We start from the raw sequence: 23,020 nt of genomic DNA, 5'->3' as shown, positions 1-23,020 counted from the left end.
GATGTATTTGCAAAGAGCCCCTGGATATTTATTTTTATTTATACAGTGCCTGTGGTACTTCACAATTAAAGTAAGTGGGGCATCAAAATCTATTGGGGTATGAGGGATGCAACAGGATATAAGGAAACTAATTAAGCAGCAAGCTTCCTTCAGAATAAAACCCTGATGTTTCCAGACAATCAGGCAACACGTATTTCTGCAACACAAATGAGATAAACCATTCTTTGGAAAAATCCTTGAGATGCCATGGCCTATAATGTAACTCAAGCCAGGAAAAAAATGACTATTCAACGTAGAAGGCACTTTCTAACATATCTGCTAACCTCTGGATGCTGCTCATTTGTTTTGCTGCTGTTCAGTTGTAAGATAATGACTGTGAGAAGCATTTTTTCTTACATCACTTGTCCTCAATAAGAGAGAATTGTACAAATCTCTTCCAGTTGAGTACATGTTTCTCATAGTGAGGCTTCACTGTACCTTTCCACAAGCACAGCAAATTTTCTGGTGGCACCTTTAAGGTTCAGGAGACTTAAAAGGACAATTGTTGCATTTGGAAATAACATTTTCCTTGATTCCTGTGCATGACTGAGGGAAAAATATTCTCTGAAATAACAAGCCACTCTAATACAGGCTCTACATCCAAAGGATTTTAAACCTCACTGATCAGCAATTTGCAACTCCATCCACAGTCCAAGTGATAAGCAGAATATGAAACGTATTTGAAAAAAATACAGTATATCTATAATAGATATAATATATATGTCCTATATATTTATTAAAGTGAATTCCTCTAGTTCACAAACTGGCTATTACATGAAACTGTGTTGAATACCTAGTACTGATAACTGAAAGCAAAGCTGTAAAATCTCTGCTGAAACTACATAAGAATTTATATAGTTTATCTCCAAATCCCACAAAATTGATTGTATTTAACACTATACCAAGTATTTAACAAAACATACTATGAGTTTAAATTGGACTTTTGCTGTTTTGTAACTAAGTGTCCAAACTGCTTTTGCCTGCCTTCAACACATGTTTTTTGCTGGATATAATAAAATGACCATTTATCATTTTGGTGCTCTTATACAAAGGTTATGACTCATTCATTAAAATCTCCAAATTTGCAAGCCTGCTGCTAGCTAAGATGGCAGATGCTGACACAGCCAAAGACTCATCACTTTGCATTATATATGACTAACAAATTTGTGCGTAGAACAATGTGTAAATATTTCATACAAAGCAAATAGGCTTTGTGAAAAGTAGTATGATCTGAAACATACTCAGATCACATCTGAAGTGTATTCAAAATACCCTTGATTATGTCACATAAGCAGAAAAGAAGCAGAACAAATGCTGAGTTCAATTCACTACAAAACAATTTTTGCATCTACTGGGTCTGACAATTGAGCTTTCATAGTGAAATCCCTGTTTTCCTTTCATCTCAAAGTGAATAATCTTTACTGCAAATTTTCCTTCTGAAAAGAAGTACCAGATAACCAATAACCAGATAACCAATAAATCACTAGAGGACTTTACATGTTCTTAGAGATCAGTAACACAGATATAAGCCATTAACAAGTCTATGAACATTGTCCAGAAATAAACAGAGCTTGATATAATTCTTTTAATAATTTATTTATAAACTTGATGGTATGAAACAGCCTGCTTCATAAGAGATTTTCAAATTTACCATTTGATTCTTACACTTTCAAATTTTTCCTGCCCTCATCCTTTCCACAAAAAAAGCATCTTAAGCTCAGGGATGGCTTTCCTGCCTGTAAGCTCCAGCTCACGCTCCATTACTTCTTGCACAGAGATAGAAATGTGAACCTCTGTTAAACCTACCAGAACAGCAGCATGAAGCAGACCTGAATCTACAACTCATTTACCACTGGGCTGTACTTTCCCTAAAACTTCTTACATTATCCTGTAATTTTCAGTTTAATTTTGTGTGTATTACATTACAGGGTTCACGGCACCAGCGCTGCGTCAGCAGAGCCCTCTTAGCAGACAGTAAAAGCTGACAAGAGGAGCTTTTCTGCTGTCATCAGAGCATCATTTCTGAGCAAACAGCACAAACTCACTGAGCAAACAAAAGCTCTTTCACATCAGTAAAGCAGAAGCAACACCAACAATTTTACCAATGTCAGGCAAGGGGCAGAATTTTTCGTGTCCAGCTGGTGTGACCACTGGGGGACAGAGGAGAAAGTTACCGCATTTATTTTGTGAAACACCTTTTACACCATTAACAGACACAACTCTCCCCCCAGCAGCAGGAGTTTTCTATCCAAATTTCCTGCTCACCCAAGTATCAGTGCTGGCTTTTCTATTCTCACTAACAAACAAGGTTTTGACGTCAATCTAATGAAACAGCAACAATTTTACAAATGCCTTAAATGTCTGGGAGAAGAATTTGGGGTTCTAACATGACCACATGACCAATACAAACCTCAATCACTTGGGAATGCTATTTTTTCCAAAAGCAAACTCCTAACTTTTTTCTTTTAAACTACTATCATAGTTTAAAAACAGTAAAGCATTTTTTTCCTTTTATACTAAAGCTAAAAAAGCAATCCAGGCTTTTCCACTGCCATCCAGAAATGGCATAATCCATTAACAGAAGTGCATTTCATTCCTTTCCCCACCTCTCCATTTCCCACAGAATGGCAAATCTAGTATAATATAATTGCAAGAAATGTAAATAAGATTAAAATCCACACAAAAACATCAAGAAAAAAAGGTTAAAATATAGACCAATATTAAAGGGCATCTCCAGGATTTATGGAAATGTCTGTAAGGTATTTTACTAGAAAAAACATTCTGGAAATATCTTGTTTAAAATTTTTCTTTTCACTTTACTGATTTGGACGTATGGATTCAATTCTAGAGAAAAAGCTGTCTGTTCCTACAAAATTATTTAAGTCAGCCTGCGTGGTAAAAAGAAGAAACAGACCTTTAACTTCAAAATCAAGGATATAACAATACAGAGAAGCCACATGAAATTAGGCAGCTGAGCAGAACTGCTGCTACATTACCAGTCAGGTTCCAAGAAATGGGTATTAGAAGTAAGCATTTTATTGTCAACTTTAGCTTTGGGAAATTTCAAGTACTTGACATATGAAGGAACATTTGATTCCTTCTCTTAGATCAGAAACCTGCTTTAGGGATGGTTTGTAGTTACCTCTGTGACTCTGTGCCCACCTGTTTTCTCCCAATAAAACCCACCTTCAGCTCAATAGTTACCCCCCAAAGAAAGTAAAAGATTTCTTTCATATAGTAGTAAAAAACTTGTCACTGATGCCTCAATTTCCTCCATCTTTCCCTTTTTGCAGCTTCAAATATCTCACTCCAGGAAGCAGAGACGTTTTCACTTGGTGAAATGTTCGAAAAGACAAGACTGCTGAACACAGACCACACCTACCTCAGGGAACAGTTAAGCCAAACCAAAGAATCCATTAGTAAAATTCAAACCTGCCTCTGGCTTCTGAAAGTAAAATATGCCAGTTTTTTTTCTCTTTTACTACAAAAAAACATGAGGCTCAAAAGCTGTAATGGAACAAACTTCCACAGTTTTAATATAGGACTAAACGAACAGTGCCCCAGACACAGCTACAGATCAATACCCTGACATTCCCTGCTCCTGGTATGGAAGGCGAGGTGGAATCTGAACATGCCAATCCTGATCAATACTGCTCCTGCTTAAATTTTTGTTTCCTTGCAAAGTGAAGGCTGGTTTTCCCACCTACTAACAGAAGTGTTTCTAATCCATGAGTAAAATAAATCTTCCCCAAACCAGAATAATTTTATAGCCTCTACAGCACATCCCAGCCCTGCATAGGATATATTACAAGACATATACATAGTCTGTTGAGTCATAATATAAAACAGGTATCAAGATGACCACCAGCAGTGCACGAGAGGTAAGAATAGATGATACCTGAGTTATTTTTTCTTGTTCAAGATGTGTTCAATATTATGTATTTGCTAGTCTAAATTGAAGGCTTTTTCACATTCCATTACCTCCACGTGCAAAACACTCTGTGCATGAACAGAATGTAAAATGTTCCCTGAAAGCAACACCTCTCAAACAAAATCATGGTGCAATCTCTTTCAGAGTTCTCTTATTCAATTACAGGTAACTATAGAAAGGTTTAGCTTTTTAGAAAACTGGTTTTGCTTCAGTTACTCTTAGCAGGAAATAAAATACTTATAAAATTATTATTAAAATGTAGTGGGTCATTTCAACTTTCTACCACCACTAAAGAAGTCCTATTCCTCTACCATATCCACAATGAAAACTACACTCTGGAAACATAACTCCAAAGATTTCATTTCTCAACTAGAAAGGCCATTTTTTGCAGGTATCCAATTAATAACAAAGGTAGGACCTGATTGTAATACACAAATATAGTCATGTTTATGACTATTGTGACTTTTACTGATTTTACAGAAACAACTTTTTAAAAATTATTTACTGTTCAATTCAGCTTTAGGCCAGGTACTTTTATATTACATTACTATTAATTTATTAATTTCTATTCCATTATTTAATAAAAGTTCACTGCTGCTGCATGGACATTTAGAGAGTATTTAGAAAATACTAGAAGTAGGAGTAAAGAGACAAAAAATCTTCCTTGCTATAGCTAAAATATATGCAGTCTAGAACCACCTCCACTAGGTATCTTCCTACTGCTCCAAACTGGGAATATTTTAAGTGTCTTCTCACTGTATTGAGCTTTATTCAAATCTCCAGCAATATTTAATAGGCAGCTTCAGGGGGTTAGTTCTTTTCATCCCTATCTAGTTACTATCAATGATTTAAGCCAATATCTGTGTCTCCTCACATATAATATATTTAAAACCCTACTATAAACTGCTGTTAAGACTTGCTTAAGGATCAAGTCAGCTAAGCTTGCTAAACATATGCAACTCTTCAATGGACATATGGTTAGTTTAGAAATGCAATTGAGGCTGTACTTTTAAACATCATCATCTCTATAAAACCCTGAAAAATTAAGCATTCAATGACATTTCTGCTTAGAATAGTGCTGGGCACAGGTTAAAACAGGGAGCAGAAAAACCTAATTATCACCTTTTGCACTGTAAAATAGTAACATGAGCACAAATTATGATCAATATCAGAATATTTAAAGGCTATTTACATCCTGAAAATGGTAATAGAAATGAACTCAGAAGGCAGTTAAACAGACTCAGATATTCAGCCCTCAAACATGATTAGATTCCACCAGCTGTCTCAAGAAACATGTACGTTCCCTCTTGATAACTTGACGTCCTGAAGACTGGAATGCTGGCAGACCATAATTAAAAAGCAAAAATTCCTTCCTACAAATGCTAGAAGAATATAAACCCATCTATTGTTTCCAAAATTTGTCGTTCTCTCTGATATATATGTATGCATGTATGTACATATGAGTGCATCTACAGGTTTATATAAATATGTTTACACCCAAAAATATCAATTGGTTGGTCTATCTACCTGTCTTATCTATCAATCCACCCATATTTTATAAAACATCTCTAGGCAGGAAAGCACAGAAGAAATGCATTTAAAAAGCTTGATATACTACAATGACGGGGGAAAAATTCAATATACTTCCCACCAGGTAGTGAATTAAATGCAAGAATTACAATAGCATTTTAATGTTAAAAATAGGATTCAGAAGACCTTCCCTTCTCCTGCCAAACAATCCAGCGAAAACAAATGAGCTACCCCCAAATCACAGTTTGTGACATACAAGATTTAACATTATATGATTATTTTTTGGTGCAGAGAAACCTCAAAAACCTAACATTTCTTTTCTGGAAATAGAAACTCTTTTGTCACCCGTGTTTTAAATGTGACATATTTTGAAGGGCTGTTATTCCTTAAATAAAGACAACCTAAAATAATGTCAAAATCAGGGGCTAACAACTATGAAAATCACAAGTTATAACTGCTTTTACATTTGTAGTTTTCTGAGGGTGAACACCTCTCATTCCTTGTTCTCTGACTTTCTCATTAGGTCAGTGGCAATATCCAGGGAAAAAACTACATTCACACTAAATGTGGGAAGTTATTCTTTATGTTGTATGCTGGATGTGGGTAAAGAAAATCACATTAAATCCCAAAGACAAATAAAGTGTTTTTAGGCCAGTACAAGACATTTGATAGAGATCAAGATCTTTGCAAATAAATCTCATTCAAGGCATAGATGGCAGCTCACAGTGGTATTTACAGAAACAAGTTCCAAATTGTATTTCCTTAACCACATACTTAATTAAGTTCTTAATATATGGATGCAGTAACAGGCAGCCTTTATACCCTTTTAACTTTATTTTTATGTGCTCACACATTGTAAATTCATAATCATAAAGATGTTACAGTCAGGGTTGATAAATTAGGAGAACAAGAAGTGTAGCAAAGAACGAAGTGTTAGTTTTGTACATTTTTGTATGAAATAACAATTGCAGCCATGTAAAATGCCGGAATCTCCTCTCTTCCAGTGCTCTGAGCCTGGAGTCACTTAGTGGTCCAAAAGCTGCATTTAAACCAGATTTTAAGACTCATCAGTGAATCTGTCCACATCCTGTATGTGATTAAAGTCCAACAAGACTCAAAGCCTTTGTAATATTAAAACCAGAGAACTCAGGACTAGTTTGAAAACCTGAACTGAATCTGAAGCTTTTACTTGCCTTAATAAGTAAGATCAACATCAGATTGATGCATGAGACTTCTTGTAAGTGCAAATGTCAGCACCAGCTGACATTTCAGCTGCTTATTCCTTAAGTGGTTTCAAGCCACACACAGTCAGAGAGAGGAAAAATTCTTTAGCCAAGCAAGAGCAAAGGGAGCAGCCAAAAGGTAACTGAGCACTCATGTGCTATTTCTCCCTTTTTATCTCTTTTGGAGGACAATGATACAGTGTTGGTGTCCTTCCAAAGGCACACATGATTTAAAACCATTGCACTTTTAGCAGTTCTGCTGCATATTGCAGTCTAAGCACAGAATTCACTTTGGAATGTCATCTTGCCCCTGTGCAAAAGTATTATCTATTGAGGAGAGGGAAAAAGAAAACTAAGTGTGAAAAAGGTCTGAAAAGTGTTGTGGATTGTAACACAATATTTGACTGCTATGATGTAAAATATATTAATTAAAAAAAAAAAGACAAAATAATGAGTTTACAGTGAATCCCTTCCATTAGCCAGCAGGACTCTGCATTTATATTCTAGGGAAACAGGAGAGTTTCTGGGTTTGGATTTTTTTCAGTATGTATACAGAAAAACTGGTGCCAACTGAGGCCATCAACTTTGTCCTGAAGTCTCATGACATCTTTCCATTAGTGCCATGGGCTGCCTGAGCACTGTCCTTCAGCTGAGCAGTTAACCAGGTTTTTTAGGGCCTTTGAAGGATATCTATGTTCAGGTATCAGCAATTCATCAGCTATTTGGAATAATCATTTGCTCTGATCTTGCTTATCTACAAAGATAATGAGTTAAGCTGTATTTCCTGGGAACACAGGAGAAACAAACTGCAGGTAGTTTCCCTACTCAAATCCCCGACTGTGCCACAATTCTGAAAAATGATATATTAATCTACGTAACCAGAGAAAAACCTAAACAGGACCCAACAACAGCTGTCTCCAGGTGTTCTGGCCCCACTGACCTCCTGCCTCTCCATTTTGCCCCTTTTGTTTCCTGTTGCAATGTGCTGTTTTTACTTCAGAGCTGAGCTATGAGCTTTTTGGGGGAAAAAAGAACAACCCAAAACTCATCTGTACTTATTATTCCATAGTTAATTTTTCTTTTAACAAAAGTATCAGTGCCCTGCTGAGCTCTGAGGTGGGAAAACCTCAAATTTCTGTCCAGCAAGAATAATTTTCCCCCATTACACCTTTGTTGTTACACAGACTCTTGCCACAATCACCTGGAGACATCTTTACTGAGAAAAGAGGCTGAATTTCTTCTTCCACTGAGCCTGAAAGAAGGAAACTGGCTCACCTCTAAAATCACTTCTGGAGTTTTCTTAGAGAACTGACAGGAACTACTGTCTTTCAAAAATCATTTCAGAAAAAAAAACACACTGATTTGATTTGGCAGGGGAATTACTTTCCAGGGTTAATTACTTTGGCAGTAGATTTAAGTAGATAACCATCAATTCATCAGATTTAATGACTGAAAAGAACCCTCTTGTTGAAAGATGAAAGAGAGAACTAGAGAAGTTCTAGAACTATTTTGCATTATTGCAGTTCAAGTATTATCAGTAATTTACCCTGGAAAACAGCCAGAGCATCTGGGTTGTCACTATAGCTAAGCAAAAATTTAGAAACAAAAAAAAGGCACAAGGATCACCAAAAACTAATTACATCTGTGAGGGACAGTGAACACTGGATAACCAACTCACAAATATCCCTTAGCAAGGCAAAAAGAGCTCAGGCACAGGCAGAGGAAGGATAAGGCTGGGGAACAGCCATGAGGGATATGCTCCAACCTGAGGACATCAAACCAAGAGAAGAACAGGGATCCCACATCTCTCCTGACACTTGGATCTCTGTTGTGAGATGGACCTGTCACTGCACTGTCTGTCCTTCTCTCCCTCCCTGCTTTAACAGCTCAGAGTAGCAGCTCCATGTCTGACCAAGAGGGCCTGACACACGTCCCAGTTCCCAGCCCATATCCATAAGTGGAGCAGGCACTCACTCAATGTTGAGTCTCACTCAACATCTTTAGGGTTTCCCTCTTAGTACTCCCAGGAGAACCCACCATATATGCATTTTAAGCATACACACAGAGGAAAAAGCAGACACCTCAAAATGCCATCCATGCTCCAGCTCACCAAAGGAGGATATCCCTGGATAATAGGAAAGGCTCAGGAGGGCAGTATGTCTAATACCCTACACTTTGTAAAGCTGAGGTGCTTTCTTCCACTTATGGGGGCTTAGGCTTGATCTCTGTGTGATAATTAGCTCTTGGCATAGACAAGCCAGAGACCACTCTTCGAGAAAAGCATGATTTTCCTTTTAATCCAATTTAGAATAAGACTTGAGACACATTCTAAGAGAGCTCCTTTTGCTCTCTGCCTCCATCTCAGTGAATCTCAACACAAAATGCATTAACACAGAGCAGGCACTGGATCAGAGACATCGGATCACAGGCATCCTTCTTCCCGACCAAATAAAAAGCTGCTGGGTAAGACAGGGCTCTAGTTTGGAAGGAAAAATATAATGGCCTGCTCCTGCACTCCAGGTTCTCACAGAAGATCTAATTCCTGAGGCAATCCAAGCAGAACAGTGGTTTGTTGACCCAGACGAGGGTCAGGAATGGATTATGTCCCTGACTTCTCAGACTGCAATTCCCAGACCTGGAAAAGTCCAAATATCCACAGATTAGGTGGCAGTTGAATGGGGTTTGAAGCACACAGCAGCCAATACAAGCAGCTAAGGGTATGATCTTTGCACCCAAATGATTTATAGCTGTAGCCCTTGTCGCCAAAAGCTGTGGTTGAAAGGTCCCCACCACTGGTGTGTCACCTGTATGTGCCAGGTTTGCTCTGGTCCTGGTAACTCTGCCTCTTAAAAGGGCACATGTAGTCTACAAAAAAAGTTTAATACAGGAGTTACAGGCTAAATCAAGCAGAGGTCACTTGTACAAAGTATTTTTGCACTATTCAAGAAACTTGTTCAATAATAAGGAAGCTGGAACTTGCATTGTGCATTTAACCCAGCACAATCAGAAACTAAAAATTACAGGTGTGTAAATCTCAGCAATATATTTAGTAGCAAAAAACCCCCAACAATTCATATAGAATTTGAAATAATTGCAGTCCATGGCAGCTGTGTGTATTGATCACAGATTAAAAATAATATCTTACACTATTCCCAACAATTACCTTTTACATAGGAGGCAGAAGTTCATTGTTTGAGATTTCCAGCTACTTCATCTGATATTCCCCAAATCTATCTCTTTTTAAATGTTTTTTTTTCCTCATGCATGTTCAAATCTAACACAAAAAATTACTTGATACCTGTGAGGTAAAATACTGTCAAATCAGATTTCTGTTTAACTCAAGTATTTTTCTTCTTCTCTCTAATAACTATATATAACACAAACATCACATGGACTCCTTTTTACTATAATGATACAACTAAAATATATATTAGCATATGGATCAGGGAATGCAATTAAACCTCTGGATATTTAAAATGACAATCATTCGATCAGATTAGCAAAGTAAAAGAAAATCAAAGCTCATCCAAATAATATTTATCTGAGTTTACTTTATCCTACTATGACATGATGGATGTTGATTGAAAAGGAAGGGGACACAAAAGAATATGGACAAGGCTTGGGAATAAAGCCTGTATCAATCAGCTCCTGGACTGCATTCATTCAGTTTGAGGGAAGAAAAAAAATACAAATGCTTATCATCATGGAAAAAGAAAATTTGAGACACAATAATTCCTTACAACTGCTTTGAACTATGAAACATTCCAGTTATGGAATAAGCACCCTAAAAATACGGCATACATCTCTTAACAGTCCACATGACCAAGCACTGCGTTTGTGAGGGATTTATAGGAAACATCCATGGCAAGGTCTAAGCAGTTGACAGGGGCAGTGGGGGTGGGGAGGTGGAAGGGAGAAGACAAACAACATTGTTCCTGTCACATTCCCACATTTCCCAAGCTGGAACACAAAGCAAAAAGGTGCAAACGTTCACAGAGGTGTTACAAGTGTGGGAAGCAAATTTTCAAGCAACTGAGGCACCCGATACAAAGTAACACACTGCACATAGAAAACTATGAATAAATCCCAGTTGTTCATTAAGTACAGACTTATTTTAGATCTTTTAGTGTCTTATGTATAGGTTATATATATAAGAGCTTGTAAAGGACTTCAGATTGATTTCTTTAGCTGTGTTTGGCTATCAACATTTTTCATATGTCTTTGAGAAGTTTGTCTTTCACTTCAGGCTACAATTATATTTTGCTCTAAGATCCCACACAACCATAATCCTCTTCTCAATTCTTTGATGGCTATAGGTCTCCTGCGACCTTGTTTTCAGCAATTTCCATTTCAATTGCTGTTCACTGAGAGATTAAAAATATATAAATGCATTTTGATAGAGTTAAACTTTCAAAATACTTAAACACTAAACTTTGTGAACTTTCCTCAAGTGAGCACATACAAAAATGTAGGTTCCAGTAAGTAACTATTTTATCTCACAAAAAGTTGTACACAAGGTAAAACAGGGCAAATAAACTTATTACTACAGTGCTTGTCATCAGTTCTACCTGTTTGAGTGGTTCATCTAAAAAATGGTTATAGAACCACAAAATCATGCTGCTGACTACATCTACAAATAAAATATCTAACCTATTATTGTCACAGGCCAAAAGCAACCAACAAACAAACCCTAGAGCTCTGTATTAATAATATTGGCATCTTTATCAAGCCAAACATGCAATGACTGGCATCATCTTTTTGTCTTCCTCAATTTCTTATATGTGGAAAAAGAAAAGCTTATAAGTTCAAAATTTATCTAATTTTAATTTTTGTTTAAGACCTTAGCAGGCAAGGTATGTACATGCACATAAACTCCAAAATGAGTTACTTACATCATTAAATTTTGTATAGTGAGGAATTTCATTGAATTAATGGGACAACTTTGGTTTTTCAATTTCTAATGTTGAAACAGAACCTGTTATCTTAAAAGCTCAGTGTAGAAAAATGGGAAAAATATGATAATCAGTGTAGTCAAACCAAATGCCACAGTACAAACATTTCCAGATTATTTCTAGTCACTAATATCCTTGAGAAACAAAAATGAGGCAAACACTACACACACAGTGCCACCAGTGAATTGCACTAAAACTAGAAAACAAATGTGCTCTGACAAAAACAAAAAAAACCCCACTTGACAAATAGAAAGAATAAAGTCTTAAAATGGAACAAGAGGTAAATGCAGATTTTCTGGGCATGGAAAAATCTGTAAAACTTCATGTTTTGTTCAGTAGGTTGTCCTGACTTACTGAAATCTGAAGTTTGGTAACAAACCCAGCATTTCAGGTTTAATTGAGGTCCAGACTGACCAAGTGCAGAGAGTAGAAAACTGTGGGATGAGTTTTATGATCTATGTTTGCAATATTTACACTTCTATCCATTCAACATGGACTTGAAACTATGGATGGAATGCTGTCCATTAAATTACGCCAATTGAATCTTCCTTCTCCCCACAAACAAACAATTAGAGATGCGTCCTGAAAATTATTTTCCACACTGACGATAGAGCCAGTTCAGCCTGGGACTATGGTATAAAATAAAGTACTTTTCCTCATTTTATCTGGATAAAATGTGATTTTAGCAGTTATTTAAACTTCTGATAAAGTATCCTTGTCATCCACAGAACTCAAGAGGTGTCTTGCAGTTATCATTTATGAGGTAGGATATTGCTTATTATATAAACTCCTTTTTTATCCAAAGTAGTATTTCTCAAAACTATTGCTTTAAGTGCCTCCAATGAGCAATATCTTCACAGTTAATATGACCTCAGTAATAACAGTTCTCTCTGCATTTCACATTTTTAACCAATCACAAAACAGGTACTCTTTCAGTAAAAGATGTCTATCTCTTATGGTTCTTTAACACCAGGAAAATTTAAATTATAGCAGGAAGATGAACTTGGCATTAACCTAGATCTGTTTTGTGGGAAATATATTAAAATAATTATAAGTGTCTGATGCTATTAGATAAACATACTTTTTAAGACATTAGTTTTGGGGAGGAGGGGGTTGAATGTTAAAATTTAACATCATAAATGATTAACTAGAGGAGGAGACATTCAAGACGTACCTGGAAAGCAAAAAATCCTACCTCTGAAGATCAGAGAAACTTATATCAATAAATAGAAATTCAGTTAGTGGAGCAGTGAAATAATCAGAATTTGACTACATCAAGTACCACTATAATAAGATGTCTCTATGGGAAAACATAATGTTTTCTATGAAATTGGTAGTGAGAGCTGAGAACCTGTACTTTCACATTAATTGAGGGGAATATAATAAATATTTTTGATACAGGAAAACTATGCGAAACACATGCAGGAACTATAAAGGACAAACTCAGTGTCCCCTGAAATCATTAAGAGTGAAATTGCAGTTAACTTGTTGGGTGTTTTTTTGCTATTCCCTATGGATCTCCCAGAAAGAAGAACACCATCTGATTCAGACCTTCTTTTGTCATCCTTAGGCCCACACACAGGTGTTGTTTCCACTTGCTCCCCTTCAGTTTCAGGGATCTACTCCAAAATCATGGGATCACGGGATGAGTTGGCTTGGAAGAAACCTTTAAATGTCATCTAATCCAAGCCCCCTGGCATGGGCAGGGACACCTTCCACTTGACCAGGTTTCTCAGAGCTTCATCCAAACTGACCTTGAATGTTTCCAGGGATGGGGCATCCACAGCTTCTCTGGGCAACCTGGTTCCAGGGCCTCTCCACCCTCACAGTAAGAACTTTCTTCCCTATGTCAAATCTAAATCTTTTAGTTTAAAACCATCCTATCTTGTCTCTGCTGAAAAAGTCTGCCCCCATCTTTTTTATAAGCACCCTTTAAGTATTGAAAGGCCACAAGATCTCCCTGGAGCCTCCTCTTCTCCAGGTTGAACAATACCAGCTCTCTCTGCCTTTCACTTCTAGGACATTCATCTGTTTGTTGACAGATTTATTAAAAGTCCCACTGTGGGGGTGGAGTGGGAGGCAGAGAAGAAGGAAAGGAGTGGGCCAGGGAGCTCCAGATTGCCAGCATATTTTCCATCTCTCTCTGCAGGAAGCATAAGGGCAGGAGAGCTGCCTGCAGTGCCAGCCCCAAGCCTGGAGTGCTCCACAAAGATCTCCTGATCCCTTAGCAACCTCACAGAAAGGCTTGGGGCACCTCAGGCCTCTGAATTCCTCAGGAGCCAGCAGCTTTCTCTCTCCTGCTGCTACATGAGCTAATGAGAGTGAGCTGCCTCTCCCCTGAGAGGTAGAAAATATTCCACATGAAGAAAAGGAGAAAAGCAGCAGCTTAATCTATATTCACAGAATCTATCTATCTATCTATCTATCTATCTCATATTCTCAGGATGAAGATCTAATCATGGAATGGGTGGGATGCAGCTTTAATCTCTCTGTCAAGCAGAAAGCAACATATATATATATATATATATATACATATTTTTCATGGAATTACAGAATCGTTTAGGTTGCAAAAAGATCATCAAATCCAACGGTTCTTCCAGCACTGCCAAGGTCACCACTAACCCATGTCCCCAAGTGCCACATCTTGGGGCTTTAAATCCCTCTAGGGATGGTGACTCCATCATTGCCCTGGGCAGTCTTTTCCAATGCTTTACAACATTTTCCATGAAGAAATTTTTCCTAATGTCCAATCTAAATTTCCCCCGGCCATTTCCTCTCATCCTATTGCATACCTGTATCTATCTATCTCAGGCTATCCATCCATTCATCCTTCAGAGGTTAATATGGGGTAACAACATCCTGAAGTTCTTTTGGCAGAAATATGTTACTCATATCACTCAGTTCATGTAAATGTTTCTAACTCAGATAAAATGTTTTCCAGGACTGCAACCAAAGGGCAGCCTAGAAAAGATATATCTGACTCTATTCAGCTGCTCCATGACTGTAGTAAAGGGGAAAAAAGGAATTTGATGGTATCATCTCGAAAACATGGATAGTTCTAATGTCCTGGGTGGGCATCAAATGCTGCCTGTGTGCCATTTATGTTACCAATAAAAATGAACCATATGCAAATAATAAAAAAATAAAAATTAACAGTGTGTAGCAATGCAACCTCTAGATATTCCAAACAAAAAAGAGTCTGGGAGGAAGCTGAGTCCTAGCAGGTCAGAGGATCCCCTGTGCGCAGTCATTTGCTGTCTCTGCACTGAAGTTTTTGCTCCAGCTGAGGCAGAACAGCATGAAAACAAGGAGCACCTTCACAGCTCATTTACTGGCCAACCAGCCTGTCCTGCAGCATCCACACCTAATCCCAAACTCCTTACACTCCCAAACACTGCAGCCTCAGGCCACCAGTCTTAACTCCATCCCTGTTAAGCAGTGTAAAATCATTGTCTAAACTTCAAATTCAGGTACCACTTAATTTTTACTGACTAATAATATTAATTATGGTCTGAAATGGGCTAATCACAGAGACTAATCATGAAGGACTGTCAGCACACTGATGTTTCTGAACCATAATATGCCATATTCTCCTACCTAGAAGCTTTTACTTTCTTTTAAACAATTACAGCTGGAGAAGGCAGTTAAATTTCTGATGTAAAAATGTTTCAGGGAGTCTTTTGGATTGAGCTATTAAGTTCAGTAAAACAGTACCTCTGCATTGAATAGCACTAATGAACGTCAAAAGAATACAGAAAGCATCTGTAAAATGGGAGGAGAGTTTTATCTGCTCTTAATGTATGGTCATTAACAGGACTCATTCACTGTGAACTTTTTAGAATTTAGGAAGAAGAGAAAAAAGGGAATAAAAGAGAAAAGGGAATAAATCAGGAAAAGCAGGGCAAACCTTACAGTGTATGTCCCAGCATCACCCACAAACCTGACAATTCAGGCCAGAGGAAAAGAAACAGCCAGCAAACTAACAACCAAAAAGCAATCTTGTGTTTGTTCCCATTCTGGAAATTGTGCTTTCCTTTCCCCTTCTCTCTTTCCACCTCTTCATTCCCCCTAAGAGAAGGATCAAGCTTTCAATCTTCAGAACTGCCACCACTGCTCTGACTCAAAACACTTTTGCAAAATTATAATCCCCGAATTCAACAATCACACAAATGGTTACACAAATTATACCATAAAAAGGAAGAATCCTCTTCAGTTGCTAGTAAATATTTCATAAATTTCAATTCCCTTCCACAAAGGATTCAAAATGTTATGCTGGAACTAAACTGGCAGAAAATATTTCATAGATTTCAGTTCCCTTCCACAGAGGATTCAAAATGTTATGCTGGCACTAAACTGGTAGAAAGGGACTCCTACGTTCCTGCAGCTTTTCCAGCAGTTGGAATGGGTCCTAAATGAAACATAATACAACAAATAACAAAATGATGAGTTTTATCAGAAGGACAAGGACTGCAAATGTATATTATTACCTTTTAAGAGAATTTCCTGCATATATTGCTACTTCTGCATTTTGATAATGCAGCTGGGGAGAGATTATATTAAACAAATAAATTTCCCTTCTGTGTTGTATATTGATTGTAGTGAATTAGATTAAATCTCCATGAACAGCTATTTCGAGCTGGGCCCACATTGTTTTGGTTTTGAGAGCTTGGTTAGAGTCAGTTGCTGCAAAAATACCATTTTGACAGCACGCCTAGTACAGACGAGGGAGCTGAACTGATTAATACGTTCAGAGTTATTTCAGCAAAATGACTGACGTGGGCAACTGACAACCCAATCCCAGCTTCCACCTGCAGGAATAGCTGGAAAGGACCACCTCAGAAGCAGCTGGAGTCTGTCTTTTTCCAGCAGGGCAAGACCAAAAGCTGCCCAAGTGTCCCCATCTCTGCCGGGGTTTGTACATCCAAGTTGCTTGGAGACAGTTGCTGTGATACAAGTCAACTGGAGCTGTAAAATAGCACTACGGGCACAGATTTGTTACACTCTGTCAAGAGGAGATCTTGTACTAAGTGACTGCTCAGGGCTCTCTCTCCTCACTCTTGAAGATTCAGAGGTTTAGGCATTTAGGAGGGAAACGATTCACCAAGTTTTCTGTTCTTACTGATGCCATTTTTTGATCCATATTTAATACAAAAGTAAACCTTCTGAAAGTGTGCTGATTATTTCTTGGTGTTGAATTCTGCTCACGATATTTTTCCAGAGGTTACATGAAAAAATATGGAAGTTGTCATTATACAGAACAAGAGAAACATTTCATGTGCTTGCACAATAAATAAAAGACATATTTTACAAATTAGCAGCTGTATTTTGTTCTTGCTCAATATTAGGATATATAAAATACATTTTTCTCTCTTATGAATATGAATCTATGCCATGTGTCAGAGCTACCTGACGTGAAACATGAAGAATTTAATTTACTGCCACTCTTTCTACCCCTAACAGTTGGTAGCCTTGGTCTGACATGTTTCGCATGGATGTATTTTAAGTCAACCATGAAATAGGGCCACAAACATTTACTGAACAGAAATCAGAAATAAAATTTTAAGTGACCTTGATTTTTGTACAAAAAGTTGGAAAATAGATGGATCTTGGCTGGCTAGCCATTCAAATTTCACACTCACAGCTCACAATTCAGTTACCTTAAAATCATAGGGTGGCTGAGGCTGGAATGGATCTCTGGAGGTATCTGGCCCATCCTCCTACTCAAGCAGAACCATCCAAAAGCAGCTTTTGAATATTCCTAAGGATGGAGACTTCCCTGACCTGCTGGCAATACTTTGCCTAATGCAGCCCACGTAACCATTTGCCTAAGCTTCACTACAAGGGCTCATGTTCAACTTGGGATCCACCAGGACCCCCCAAGTCCTCGGCAAACCTGCTTTCCAGCTGGTCAGGCCCCAGCATGTCCTTGTGCCTGGGATGATTCCTTTCCAGGCACACTTCCCTTTGACATAGTCAACAATGGCATCTACTGCTCTTTTAGTCACCCATGGTAAGCTCCAAATGCTTTACTGTCTTTGAATTATGTCTAAGATGCAATCTGATGAATTTTGTGCAGATTTAACAGGACCATTCAGAGAACACAGACCTGAAAAGCTTCACTTCTTTTCCCTGTATTTTGAAAACAGTCCATTTATCTCTCCCCTTTATTTCTTACCCTTTAAGTTGGAGATAATTTTTTCTGACTACTCAATATCCTGGTTTACAAGCACATCTTTCTGAATGTCCAAATCGAGGCTGAAAGTGTCAGTGTAGTTATCTATAAAACCACCGATTTTTTCCAAACACATGATTTCCCATTACAGAATCATAGAATAATTAAAGGTAGAAAAGGCCTCCAAGGTCATCAAGTCCAATGTTCAACTGAATATCACCATGCCCACTAAACCATATAATGAAGGGTTAAATTTCATATTTTTAATCACTTTTCTAGCAATTCTAATGGCAATTTACGGCATTAAAATTCTAGCAATTTATGGCATTAGCACCAGCTCTCCAGCTATGGAAACAAACTTCCCAGTTCAGTTCTCAGGGTTATTTCTACAACTCTAAGACAGACCAGCAATGCATTTGCTGTGTTCCATTCCTCTGCCATCAAGGCAGAGCAACAAATACTACTTCTGTTTAGAGATTTCCTATGTGAGTTACCCTTGGAATATCACCTTGTCATGATGATTTGTTGCTGTTCATTTTGTCAGTCAGTTATGAGACCTTTCTATGGTGTCTATGAAGCCAGACATTGCTCTTCAGGGTAGGCTTATGCTTAAATTAATCTAACAGTGAACTGTGCAGTCAGCAGGCTTTCCAGGTGGCTCTGGATGGTTCTGAATCACTAATCCTATGGGGTTTATTTCTTTCCCTTTTCAGCTGGGCCCACAAATTGCCACTTGGGGATGGCAGCACTAAGCTGAGGAGGAAGGTGGGACCCTGCACCTCAGGACAGCAATAGACCAACAGGCCAGACCACAACTGACTACAGGAGAATGCAAAATTGCACTACTCGTCCTTAATTTTCAGTATGCTGAGGAAGAAGATATATCCCAAGGTCCTCCACAGTTACCACTACGACTAAGAACCCACTGAGGTTTTCATCTATAACATTCTCTTTCAACAGTGCTGACTATTAAAGGTCCATCATCCTCCAGGTCTGCTGACCTCTGGCAGACCTTCCTATGTCTGGTGCATTTGAAAGAAAAAAACATCTATTGTCAGATTTTATGCCTTTGGCTAGTTCTTCCTCAAGATCTATTTTGGTGAGCCATACTACAGTTTTAATTCTGCAGGGTTCAAAGTCTTTTCTCCTTTGTTCATATCTGCAATTTTGAACCAAGATTTCTTAATTCTAAATTAAGACATTTAGAAGCCATTTAACTACACTGTCTCTTCTGGTGGCTGCACTCCTAATAGATGAAAAAAAAACAAAACAAGAAAGAAAGGGAAAAATGGACAGATAACTTGTTCTGTAAGGTGTTTCTAAGGCAGGCCAGCCTATATAGAAGGATGCTAAATTTCCAGTTTCAAAGCAAATAAAAATACTTGAACACCTGAAAAGTAATGTTTAGCTTAACTCAGAAGAAAGTTTTAATTTTGCAAATCAGATATTACTCGGAAATTGTTTAATTTTTCACCCTTAATCTTACTGTAGCAAGGGTTTGTCTGCCATATGCAGTATTAATCCTTCTCTAGAGCCATCAACCTACATAAAGTGTATCCAGAAAGATCCTTGGGCATCAAACCATGACAATTTTTGAGAGCTCTCAGGAGCTGACCTACATCTCTCACTAAACTGATGAAACAGGCATTTCTCTGTGAAAACAATTCTTTGCAGAAATATTTCATTGTTTTCTAGTTTCTTCACCACCCTTCTGTAGACCAGAGACCGCTAAGTCCTCCTAAAACTGATGGCATGGAACGGCCAAGTTTCTTTTCAGACCAAGCAAACCAGTCCCCATTCAGGGAAATTTATCCAAAACACCACTGATGGAATTAGAATATTTTAGTGACAGACTGAGTCACAAATACACGATTCCCAACCGTTCATTTATTAGGTCATATAACAGTGAAAGAATTTGATCATAACATTATAACACAGCTGCTTTATTTCAGATGTGGAAGGAGTCCAAGTATTTGATAATTATGCTGCTTCAATTAGAGAGCTGGTGAAGTGGTATTGTTTGCTCCCAGGCAGGAAGCCCAGGGAAGCTCATTAACAAGCCTGAGGATGGGAAGGTCTGCTGAGCTGACACGAACCAGGCGATGGGAGGTGGCAGCAAGTCAACAACAAGGACATTCCTCTCCTACACTGAACACACTTAACAGCAGCTAAGTATAAAATCTACATCTTCAAGAGGTGGGGAAGGAAGTCACAAGAGGAGGAAGGCTGTTGGATGTAATAACAGGGCACTTATCTAAGCAGAGAAGAGCAACAAAGTTGTCTGGGTCTATGTAGAGATCTCAAATAATCCTAGAATCATAGAATGGTTTGGGTTGGAAGGGACCTTAAGGATCATCGAGTTCCAGCCCCCCTGCCATGGGTGAGGACACCTTCCACTAGACCAGGTGGAATCTCTGATGAAGATTCTCATAAAAGTGACAAAGCTGATTAGCAGATCAGCAGTGTCAGTAAAATAAACATTTGCGGTCTTCTGTTTATTTCCCTGGAAATTCAACCCCATGTGCTTTTTTTTTTCTGTGTTGATTTCCCTGTATTAGAAAAGAACAGTTTATTCATCTATTATCTGCTCTGCCTTTATCAAAATAAAGTTGTCTTATCCCCAAGGCAGTGGTGTGCTGTCAATAGTTTAATAAAGTTAATATACTCATAACCATCCCCAGCCACCAGCTCTCAGTATAGGATTAGTGTCCTCTGATGATCTGGAAATCACTCCATGCAGAAGTTAGGAAGCATTAGGTTTTGGCTCAGCCAAGTAAAAGCCTTACACTGTTGTATTATATTGCTACTGCAAACCTTTCACTTGTAGAAGACAGACAAGACTGGAGAAAGGTTGTCAGCATTAACCACCGTCGTTGCCATTCATGTTTGACCTTGGCAGGGAAGCAGAACAGGGGAAAACAAAGAATCACACATTATCTCTTCAAACTGCTGGGAAAAAATGTCAGTAGGAGAATCATATCATCTTCCTTTTTTACCCTCTCACCTCCTGAGAAAGCTTATCCATATCCAGGTCTGTATTTAGGCTTCCTAAGATTCCTTCATTGATACATTTTGAGGGGCACAGAGGAGGAGAAGGGTGAGCAGGGGAGGCTCTGCTCCACAAAATCCTAATCATGGCTGGCTAAGATACAAAAGGGTTAATATTATTATTCCCCATCACTTGCATTAGTCAGAAAACTCCTGGCAGGCTGCCAGAGCTGCCATAAAACATGAACAGCCTGAAGAGATGGATACATATGGTGGCTGAGGCAGCTCCATCCAGCTCATGCTACCACTGGTATTAGTAATGCTTAGGGAAAAGGGATCTATCTGGACCACATGTCTCCGGGAACCCTGAATGCCTGGAAAACGTGACAGCACTTCCAGGGAGTTGGAATATCATTTTGCAATACCTCTGAGTACTGCTGGGTTCTGAAGGTAATTCTAGGGATGAGCTAAGGTGCACCAATTTGGGTATCTCTGCTTGAACCACAGGGTTACCTCATAGCAACTGATAGAGGAGTCAGACAGTAACTGTGGCATTAACATTAAGGTGACAGGACATGGGAGGATATAAGGAGAGTGTGGAATCTGCAGACAACAATCAATGAAATACAATCAAAAATCCTTCAAAAGTGAGGAATTTAGAAAACCAAAATGATTTTTTAAAGATTGGTCAGGATTCCCAGATGTTAGGAAGTGCTGGATTTATGCTGTTTTCCACATACAAACAATAAGTTACAAGCGTTACTCACATATTTTACTGTTGATGACCTCTGAGTGATTCAGTGCCTTGATATAAAGACATAAATCTGGCAACTTTCAAATGTTTAATTTTTCAAAACATGTCCTGCCATCGGCTTCCCACTACTATTTATGTGGAAACACATGGACTGGATTTATCCAGTTCAACTTACATGCCTGCCTGAATTGTCTCCTAAGTATTTGCATCCCCAGCCTGGGACAACCAGACCTAACCCAGCTGTGGTTTGGAGTCATTAAGAAAGAAATCATATCTACAAAGCCATAATTTTAACTTCTGAATAAAAAATTACTATTTTATTTTGACTTGGATAGTCTTTATTCCTTCTTTAAGTAAGTTGCTATGCATTTTCTACGTTGCAAAGTAGGTTTAGTAAACACCACACTTTAAATTAGTTTCTCTAATTTTATGTCTAAGCATAACCTTCTTCTTTCAACCAGCTCTAATATCCTAAAATCCCAACAGAGCCATTCAGTAAAGCTGTTAACTTGCAAATACAAAGCTGATCCTCAGATTGATATCTTGAAGCTTTATTCTGCATCACAAAATACCTCACAGTCTGTTAAACCACTGGATCAAAATGTCTCAGTACACTGATAGAAAAAACCAAATTGTAATCACTTTTTTCCAGTTTTCTTGTTTTCTCCCCATCTCTTTCAACTTTTGTGATTACATATATAAGGGTTTTCTTTCCTGATTTTTTTCTCTCATGAGCACAAGACTGACAAAAGAAAAGTATGCTGGAATTACATTTTATCTATTTTTGGTGATTCTGCCTTTCTGAGAATTTGTCCACTACTTGGAGAATCTTACTTGAAGTAAGCGTGAAATACTCCAAGTTTAACTTATCAAAGATGAGTAGAGGGCAGTAAGACATCACTGTAAACCTTGTAAATACAGATTATATACACTGAAAGCATCAAATAAAATCACACACTTCTTGTGCTAGAAACAGACAGGGCTTGTAGAGACCAGGAGGATCCTTTGGGATTTGTTTATTGAGCCTACCTTAAGTTTGCATAAACACATAAAACACACAAGTCTGTAGGTGATGTAGACTAAAAATCCCATTTTATATTTAAGATATGAAAGAGCAGACAGGCAGGAACTTTCCCATACCTACAGAGAAAGCTGGGATTTGAAGTTGGCTCCTCCAAGATCCAGCCTCCAGGAGAGCCCAGTGGGACAAGACTTTATAAAATCATGTGTGAGAGAAGATAAACCTTCAAAGCATCTCACTCTGTTTGCAACAACTAGAAAACCATATGCAATTTTTCCACAATTACAGAGCAAACTTTGTTGTGAGACAGTTCTCCGTAAGCACAGGAGAGACCAGTAACCAAAGTGGATCAAAACTAATTAAAATAATAATTCAAAAGAGACATTTCTTCCAAAGATATTATTACAGAA

At 38.1% G+C, this 23,020-nt stretch overlaps 1 protein-coding gene and 1 long non-coding RNA gene across 6 annotated transcripts in view; both read right to left on the bottom strand.

The window, feature by feature from the left end:
- SHANK2 (SH3 and multiple ankyrin repeat domains 2) overlaps positions 1–23,020 on the bottom strand; it is a 304,826-nt gene that overhangs the window by 98,740 nt on the left and 183,066 nt on the right. The window lies entirely within an intron of this gene.
- LOC120324207 lies at positions 9,052–9,951 on the bottom strand. The gene is made up of 3 exons (XR_005565320.1): positions 9,887–9,951; positions 9,528–9,588; positions 9,052–9,358 (listed from the first exon to the last, which is right to left on the bottom strand). It is a non-coding gene; the product is annotated as an uncharacterized LOC120324207 (long non-coding RNA).

This window comes from Pipra filicauda, unplaced genomic scaffold, assembly GCF_003945595.2.
Source record: "Pipra filicauda isolate LSUMZ 115617 unplaced genomic scaffold, ASM394559v2 scaffold45_size4122338_pilon, whole genome shotgun sequence".
Lineage (NCBI taxonomy): Eukaryota > Metazoa > Chordata > Aves > Passeriformes > Pipridae > Pipra > Pipra filicauda.
The sequence above is the reverse complement of the archived record's forward strand: the minus strand, read 5'-3'. Positions and strand labels throughout refer to the sequence as shown.